Raw genomic sequence first — 9,443 nt, forward strand, 5'->3', positions numbered from 1 at the left:
CCCCCTCTCGATTCCCTCTTTAGCTCGGCGTATCGAAGCATCCTCGACCAATTGCCGGGATGAATCCGCGACTAACCGAACCGAACCGCTTTAATGACAGCGCGAATCGACGTTCCATTTAAATGTGGATTAAAGCGTAGATTTAGTGATATAAGCGAATACACATAGGATCTCTTTGGCAATGAAAAAGAGAGAGAAAGAGAGAGAGAGAGAGAGAGGATGGGAGGGAGAGAGGGGATAGAGAGAATTGACGCGCTCTCTTCTTACCATTAGTCGCGCTTAAAATATACGTAAAAAATATTGTAGAAAAATTATTATAAAAATTTTGTAACGCTAAACTAAGCTGGAATTATAATTAAAATTATGATGTATGTTGTAATCTTCAATTATACTCGTATATATCATGTGTACGGTGGTGGACAGAAAGGTCGCAACATTTTTTTTCGATGGTAATTTTTACTACAATATTTTCTCTGTGTAGCAGTAGCATAAAATAGGTTTTTTTTTTAAAAATTCGTTGAAATTTTCATTATGTATAAATTTAAATGTGGCCTAATTATTGGTACAATTAGAAAACGATTGACTACTCGAAAGCTGAGATATTTGCAATCTTGGAAAGAGCACTTTTTATACGTTTCCCTTGAGATTAATGTCTCATTTTTAACTTCTACTTTTAATTTCTTCTAAACCACATTAGGATTTTAATAAAAAACTACTGATATTAAGGACTAATATAGAAACATTGTATAAATATATTAGAATTATTAACCATTTTGTTTTGAAAATACAATGGTGCAAACTTTACGCTGTAAAATTCATATTTCGTAATATAATATTCGAAATCCATACATACATATATATGTGCATATTTAAACACTTACATCTCCCACTCACTTACACTCACTTATACTTACATATTTAAACACTTACAAACTCTTTCTATCATCTGTGCAGTCTCTATTAGACCAACTAATACATAGAAATAGAATTAATAAGAAAAATAAAGACTAATAATATTTTCGTATATTTATAATATTATGCATATAATATTATGCATATATGTCTATCTCAACTTCGTTTCAAATTAATATTTATAATTGAGATAGCGAAATTAATGTACAGTAACGTTTAATTATAATAATTTTGCTGGCTAAATACGAAATTTATAAATGGCCCCCTTGATGCACCACTGAAAATACGAAAATCAGCGCTACCTCGAGCGCATATTAAAAATTGTCCAACAAGCGTGATATACGTCGTACCGAGACGTGATTGTCAGGAGACCTTCTAACGGCACATCGCGTTCTTCTTTCACCAGGCGTGAGTAATTTTCGCAAACGAAAGAGATACGAGGAGAGCATTGATTGAAAACAGCCGCGAGGACAACGCGACGCTGCGCGCCGTGGACGACAGGGGAAAAATTCGGCGACTCATTTCGCGAGATACTGTCGACAGGATCAACTTCGGCGGACAATGGCCGACCGAATACAGGCCGAAATATCGCGCCACGTGTTACCTTGAAAAATTAATCGTTCCTGGCTCCCCCGGGGTCGACCGGCCGACCTCTCGGTCGCCTCGCCGGCCCCGGTCGTCCTGGGGAGGACGAGTCGCCCCGTAAATTCTAACAAACGCGACGCATCGTTCTGCCGGAGCATGAAAATTAATGACAGAGGCGTGACAGGAGGTGGCGATGGTGGTGATGTTGGTGGTAGTGCCGCCAGCTGGTCTGTATCGGAGGTCCGCGAAGGTGGGTGGAATCGGACGGGGGTGCGGCGGTGCAGCAATAATGCATACGGACACGCGATAATCCGTGAAGGGCCTGTCTTCTTCTCGTTAGCACGACAGGGCTCCGTCGTAAGGCATGTCAGTAACGTCATACGTAACTGCCGTTCTGCGTGACAAGGGTCGCTTTACGTCTTACCGCCACTTTTACGCCCGGCTCTCCCATTCGGGTAAGAAAACGGGCGGCGCGAACGTCGAACGTCGTGGAAACACAAAGTCAACATGTCGCGCGACGCGTCCTATTATTTCGCTCTCCTCCCTTCCACCCCCGTCCCACCACCCTTTTTGCGATGAACTCGCGACGACAGCATCCTTTTACGCCGATGTAAGTTTGTAGCGTCGGGTTATTTCGCTGCCCCTCCCTCCCCCGTTCGCCCCCTGTCGCTCGTCTCCTCCGCTATAATAATTGGACTAAATGCAAATTATATACTCGCGAGCTCTCTTTCTTTCTGCCGCCTCTTTCTCGCTCGCACGAGAATCGCTATGAAAGACGAGCAGCGTTCAGTTCTTCTCTTTTTTTTTTTTTACGCTCGCTCGGTTCTTTCTCTCCCTCTCTCTCTCTCCGTTTTTTGTATCAAAATATTTCAGTGTTTTCCACTCGAAATGGCGAAAACTGACGCTCGGTTCTTTTTATGCACTAGTCTTTTTACATAAAAGCCGTTTTTACAAAAGCTCACCGACAGTTTTTCGCCGGGAAAATAAAACCTCGCGTACGTATTGTTCGTTGCAATTTTTATGCAAAGAAATTCATAACGACCGCGCGGCAATGGTTCTGCGAATTCGCAATTGTGAGATCATCGTGGAGGGGCAGCAAGCACCGTACCGCTTCGTCCGATGTATTCATCCACAAGAGAGGTGAAGTAAAAAAAATAATTCCGGAAGTAATTTCGGGGGCGTGCGGCGGCAACGGCTCTGAGAGTAATCCTTGCGAAACAAGCAAGTAGTAAAAGCCGATCACGGACTGGCCGCGTAATGCGTCAAAGGAGTACATGACGGCGGCGATGGCGTCGGTAGTAGCGGCAACGATGGCAGTTAGAAACGTACGGAATACTTTATGTTGCGTGAAAAAATGCTTTATACGCTCACACATAATTTGATAAGTGCCGCCGTATAAGAGCCCCGCCGTGTAATTGTGCGTGCGTGGAGGAAGCAGCATAGTAGGTTGCGCTCCTGAATTATGTAATGCAGCCCGACTGCACGATACGCGACTCGCCGCGCACAAGTCCGCAGTTGATGGATTATCTTATCAGAAATGAATGAAGGCTCTGCTTCGTTATGCCTGATTACAACTCCAGACAGTGGCGGCGGCCGCGCTTATAATAACGATAACAACAATAACGATAATAATAACAATAATAACGGTGATGATAATAATAGTGATAATAATAGTAATAACAATCACAATAACATCGCTGTATGCAGGCGGGCGGTGTGCTGCGCGCTCGCTTTGATGCAGCTCCCTTCCGAACAAAAGCGCCATTATGTATTTACCGGTAATCTTCAGCGTTAGGTCGATGGTGATCGCGACTGTTTGCGAAACGGGTTGTTTGATTATTCTCGTATTTTGCGAGACGGAAAGCAGCGAAAAGGGGAAGATGCTGCAACGTGTAGTTTTTATTTCGTGCCGCTTCTATTTCGCTTCACGTAGCACCGGTTTCTTCTAGCGAGAGAGGAGAGATAGAAGAAAAAATATGGAGGAGGGGGCGAGGGGGGTGGAGGAAGGGGGGTTTAGAAATTGTAAAATATCCACGTTGCGCCCTCCTCCTCGCGGTATATCACCACTTAATTATGCATCGACGCGTCCACGCGACTTCTGGAGAGAGCGCATCTCGGCAAAACGCAGCGGCGATACTCGCGCTTACTCGAGCGGAAACGAATGAACGATGAGAGGTCCGACATAAACCGGACGATTACGCGTTCATGATTAATTCAACTCTCGCGCTCGCGGAAAACACGCGGGATTATGAAATCAATGGAGGAGCGTCACTTGCGGGGACTTGCCGAGGTGAGGATCGCGGCGCGCGCTATCATGATCGCGCGAACGGATGCGGAACGGCATTCGAAGTGATCGAAGGACGTGCGATAAGGGCGGGAGGGTGTGTGTACGCGAGAAAAAGGAGGAGAAACGCGGGAGGGAGGGAGAGAGAGAGAGAGAGAGAAAGGCAGAGTGGCGAATTGCGATGTGGCATAGCGTGAATGGCGATTAGGAATGCCGCGGTGGCCATTGCCAATCATCCGGAAGCCACCGCCCGCATAGCAATATCCTGCGGGTCCTGCAGGACCTTACTCGACCCTTGAATATATCCTCGGTTTGCTCAACTCACACCATCCGGATAATCAACACCCGTGAGTCTCTCTCTCTCTCTCTCTCTCTCTCGAAAACGTTTCATTCCGCAAGCGAACGTCTCGTCTCCTTTGCAGATTGCACTTGGATCGGAAACAACCGAAAGCACCCCGTGCCCTCTTACTCTGCCTCCCTCTGAGTCGCCCGTCCTCCCCCGTCTAATTGCGGAATCGGCCCTGCAATTTGTGTACATAAATATTTCATGTACGTACGTCGGCGCGCAGCAAAGCGGGCGCAAGGTAATATTCGTATTTAATGCATTTAAATTAACGGGGAATATTTAACGAGCGAATGCAATTAATAGTCGAGCGTGGCGCGCGGCGTCGCGCTTACACGCGCCCCGGTTCTGCGCAACCGCAAATATACATACGATTATTAATGCCGTGTTAATATTCGCGATACAGCGCATCAACGTTCGTGAGGGGGGGGGGGGGGGAGGGGCGTAGGAATTAAACGATGGAGCCGTCGGATTTGCTGCGCGTGTGTGCGCGCATTATCGTTTCTTGTCCCGATGATCGCTTTGTGCTTTGGAAATATAGTTCCCACAGCTCGGGTTCCGGCGCGGAGAGCAGAGGCAGTAGGTACAAAGAAGGTACAATCGAGGCTTAATGAACGTAAAATAATTCGAAAGAAATTATCTGAAATCAATTAGAGAGGGGAGTAAAGTACATTTTAATTATTGTAATAACGAGGAATAATACTAAAACGACCATGAATTTTTTAGACAAACGCATGATTGGCGAGCTCATCAGAGCCGAACCGCCGGTGTTAGCACGCGAATTTTGGAGGGCATAAAATCTCATTCGGGAAGATCGACATGACGAGACTGGTATAAGGCAAGGTGAAAGTATTAATACCCGGACACGTGCCCAACTCTGGACGTTTTTATTGTTTTAGTCTTTAAGGGGATCCTGGAGTCGTTCTGTTTCATCTTAAATTTGTCGACATTATATTCGTTACTGGCTGTACCGAATTAAAAATCTTTTTGCGCAATTACAATGCACGTTAATATAGACGAGAATTTTATTTATTATTATTATTATTTAAACGAGATTAATTTTAAAAATAAAAAATGGGAAATTTAGAAATGAAAAAAGTTTTATAATGTTTTATAATGTTTTATAATGTTAATTTTTTTTTCACTTTTTAAATTAAATCAACCGCTCTCGCCTATTGTGTGTATTGTATGCCTATAACGTGTATTTTAATTGTGCAAAAAGATTTTTCTACGCAGCCAGTAACGAATATAGTACTAGCAAATTTACGGTAAAACCGAACGACTCAAAGATCTCCGTAAATACGAATATCCAAACTTTCAATATAGAATATACACGTATATACTAATACACAATAAAAAAAATATTTGGTGTTTAAAAATTAAACATTCTCATGCAAATGCCAAGACAACAAGAATGTCCACGGTTAAGTACGCGTCTAAAACATTGATACTTTCACCCTACGTTGCGTTTCCTCCTGCTCCGAATGACGATATTAGGTTTTCACCATTTTTACGCGGCGGCGAGAATTTACCGTGAATACATCGATTAATTGTTCACCGAGCCGTTCGCGTCACCCGCGCGTCGTCGCCACCCCCGCCCGTCCCCTCGCAAGCGCGACGCGTAACAACGTAATTTCAGGCGCGTTACCGCGGCATGCTCTCTTAAACGCGAAGCGTGTACCGCGCGCACCGGGTCGAATAGTCGCTTATAGTTTCCGTCGGCGTTCTGCTGCATCTCGCAGAAGCGGTGCGCCGCCGTGCGACCTCCTTTCCTCCGAACCATGAAAGCTATACTCGACGACGCTGCGCAGGGTCCCATGGAGAAGGGTCGCTCAATCATTCATAAAATGCACGTTTTAGAGAGATCTTTCCTCCCGGGCTTAAATATTCAACGAGCCATTCCTACCACCCGGCCGATCCCCGCGGACTTGGTCTCTCCGCGAGTTCTTCCACCGTGCATCCCCCGGCCGACACCAACCCCATCGTCCTCCACCGTCGGCGACCTACCCTTTCACGCCCCACTCACACACATATCCTCATTCTCTCCCTCTCTTTCTCCCCCCCCCCCCTTCTACCCCTCTTTCTTTCTCCTTACTCAACTCTCTCTCCTTCCTTCTTTCTCTCTACTCTACTCTCTTTCTCTCTCTCTCTTTCTCCCTCTCTCACTCGTCCGATCCACTTCACAAAGGTTCCTTACAGTCCTGTCGGCGCGATACGCCCAATGGATCTCCGTCGAACCTTTTATTCTTATGTAGTTTAAGAGCAGGATAGGGGGAGGAGGGAGGGAGGGTTAGGTCACGACGGTATCACCGGTGAGACCCTCCACTTCGTCGTTGGGTCTCGCCGGAAATTTCGCGCGAGGCGCGCGCTCGCGATACGCTCGCTTCGCGGCGCGATCAGACGCGCTGTAAAATAATATACGGGCTGAGACTCATGAAACTTATATGACGTCTGGCTGTGCGCGTTCGAGCGGCCGTGAAATTTTAACGCGCCACCCAGATTTCGTCCTGACGATTTCCGCATCGTGAGGATGCGGAGCCGGCGTGCGCTCTCGAATAAATGAAACGCGCGAAAAATATCTGCGCGCACGCGCGCTTGTTCTCGCGTATAGAACGGAGAATGATTTATGAAGCCCAATATACAATGTTTGTTTACTACTCTATACGGTTATGGCAGTATTCTCTGATGTGTGCAACGTACACGTGTAATTAGTTCGATCAAGCCGTAAATTAGACGCAAAAAATACCTCCTTAATAAATCCTTATTTCTTCGAAATGTGAAGAATTTCATCAATTTGCCGCTAAAATGATTTCGTCATTTCTCGAGATAACTCGGTGGCTTTTTCCTTTGCTTTTCTTTTTCCTTCGCTCAAGAGTGGCGCGTATCTTCCCTGATTTACCCTCGTCGATGCAACGCGACGAGTCTCCACGGGGGACTTTTCCTTTTGCCTTCCTTTTTCCGCACTGGCCGCCATTTCGTGCAAAGCTCCGTCTTAAATCCTTACAGCAGCGACCGACGCGCCGGAAGATAGTGAATGCTCAGGTCGAGGTAAACGCTCGTAGCAAAGGGTTAAATAGCGGAAAAGAGCGACCGTGAAGCGCCGGCTTTACTAGGCAGCCCGTAAAACCGGCTACTAGCACGGTAAATTGTACACATATACAAGTACGGTACGTTGACGTCGAGAGGCGCAGCGAAGAAGCCAAACCTTGTAATGCGCCTAAAGAGACCGAGAAGCCACGGGATTAGGTCAAAGCGCAGGTGCGCGAAAGCCGAGCACGCACGACGGGAGATAGATAGAAACGGATAGATAGATAGAGAGAAAGAGAGAGAGAGAGAGAGTACTCCTGGAAAGACAGTCACTTACACGGTAAAGTAAATTTTTATAATTCAAGATTCTGCAGAGCGCTACGTCTCAGAGATGAAGCGCATCTTTGGAATATCACTGCGCAAGACGCAGACTTAACGTAACTAACATTAATCGCGAAAACATTAACAGCGACATGTTTCTCTCTTTGATGCTTTTCTTACGGTTATCTCCTCTCTCTTTCTCTCTCTTTTTCTCTCTCTCGCTCTCGTAAAGTATAATCAAGTCACTTTATCTTTGAGTTCGATTCTGTCCTACCTGATATTTCTAGAAGTTGGCGAAAATCTTTTTTATTTACGAAAAACTCGCGAACATTTCGCGTGTGACATTTTGCGCGGAATTTTCTCACTTGCATATTGCAACCGAAGGACGAATTTATTAACTCCGATCTGTCGGCGGGACTTTCACGGCTAAGGCGAATTCTGGAGGTATGATTTTACGGTCACGTTCCCATCACAAGTCAAAAATAGAGCACAAAGTTGCTTACAAAAGCGACCCGTTGCGCCCGCGACGACGTCAAAGACTCACGAAAGGAGAATTATTTCGACCCGGAACTGTTGCGGGTAAAAAGGCGAAGGGCGAGAGGGTGACGTTGCTCTGTGATCTCGACTGAAAAGTTGTCGGCTAAGGGATTTCACGAAGAGGCGATCCGCACCGAGAACTGCGCTCTGTGTGCGATTCTCTCTGTCTCTCTCCCTTCCTTTCTCTTACATTCCTCCTCTTCCTCTTCGTCATCGGTATACATTTCATTTTCCCCTATTTCGTCCGAGTATACAAGCGCCGATTTCGTCGAGCCCCGTGATGCGGGCGAATTACGTGCAACTAATTAGTAACAAGCAGTAAATTAATTTTGGCTTGTGCGCTACGTAACGTTCGAACGTAGCGTAACGACCTACGATTAAAGAGCGAACGTGCGCAGCACGTGGTTTCCTCTGATTATACATGTGATTTTCGAACGTTTTTTTGGAAAATTGAAATTGGTCTGTCGTGAAATCTTTCGTCTCCCTCTCCCACCCCCTCCGTTTCCCCGTTCCTGGATAACATTAAAACCCGCAGCATCGGGTCGAGTAAAAGCATTTTTAACTGCGCGCAAATTATCGCACGTTCTATGGCGTTAAAAACCCTCGGGGATTCGAGCGACGAAAAATCGAAACGTCGCATTTCGACCATTTTATACCCCGGCTAACTATCCTTTCGCTGGCGATCGGGCTGACGTTCTTTCATTTTTTTTACGATTGTTTAATTCTGTTGATTTTTCGAATAAATTAATATGCGCACTCGCGCGCGACGCGATAAAAATGACGAGATGTGGAAAACGTAGGCACTTTAGAGTCTCGTATTTTATGACGGGCAATAAAATCATGTCGACTGTACACGACGCCTGCCATCATGTATTTCTCATATCGACGACTGCGACATTCCCCTGATGCACATCTTGTCGCGGGGATTATCATTACGGTAAACGGCAAACCGGGAGATAATCGAAACGCGCTCTTTTAAGACAACGTATTCCTTTCCCGCCGGCGGAACGGTCGGCAAGAAAATGCGCGATGAAATCAAGCGGAAAATTAATCAGGCGTATGGCGGAGAGACAAAAGGAGATAGATCCATCTGTATTATCCTAAGAAGGTCCTTAAAAAAATTGCAGAGCGGCGCCAAGCGCATAGAATCAAATTACGAGAGGGAGCTCATCAGTTAAAGGGGAGGACACCTAGGCGAGAAATAGAATGTATGGCGAAATTTGTCTATCGACCGGCTGGAAAAGTTGCACTGTAAGGAATTCCACGTAAGGAAGGTGCCACGGGACTCGGTTGGATAAGAAGGGCGGGGGGTAGAAGAGGATGGGTTGTTTCATCTCGCCCCCGCCGCTGTTTATATTTAATGTAGCCCATCCGGGATCCGGATGCGCCCCTATCCTGACAGAACTTCTATCCTAGCTCCCCCCACCCCCCCCG

General features: G+C 46.1%; 1 long non-coding RNA gene across 1 annotated transcript in view; it reads left to right on the forward strand.

Annotated features, from left to right (window-relative positions):
- Positions 1-9,443, forward strand: part of LOC106749603 — a 50,767-nt gene that overhangs the window by 36,489 nt on the left and 4,835 nt on the right. The gene's annotated exons all lie outside the window — the stretch shown is intronic.

This window comes from Dinoponera quadriceps, unplaced genomic scaffold (genome assembly GCF_001313825.1).
Source record: "Dinoponera quadriceps isolate SergipeBrazil2010 unplaced genomic scaffold, ASM131382v1 scaffold4009, whole genome shotgun sequence".
Classification (NCBI taxonomy): Eukaryota; Metazoa; Arthropoda; class Insecta; order Hymenoptera; family Formicidae; genus Dinoponera; species Dinoponera quadriceps.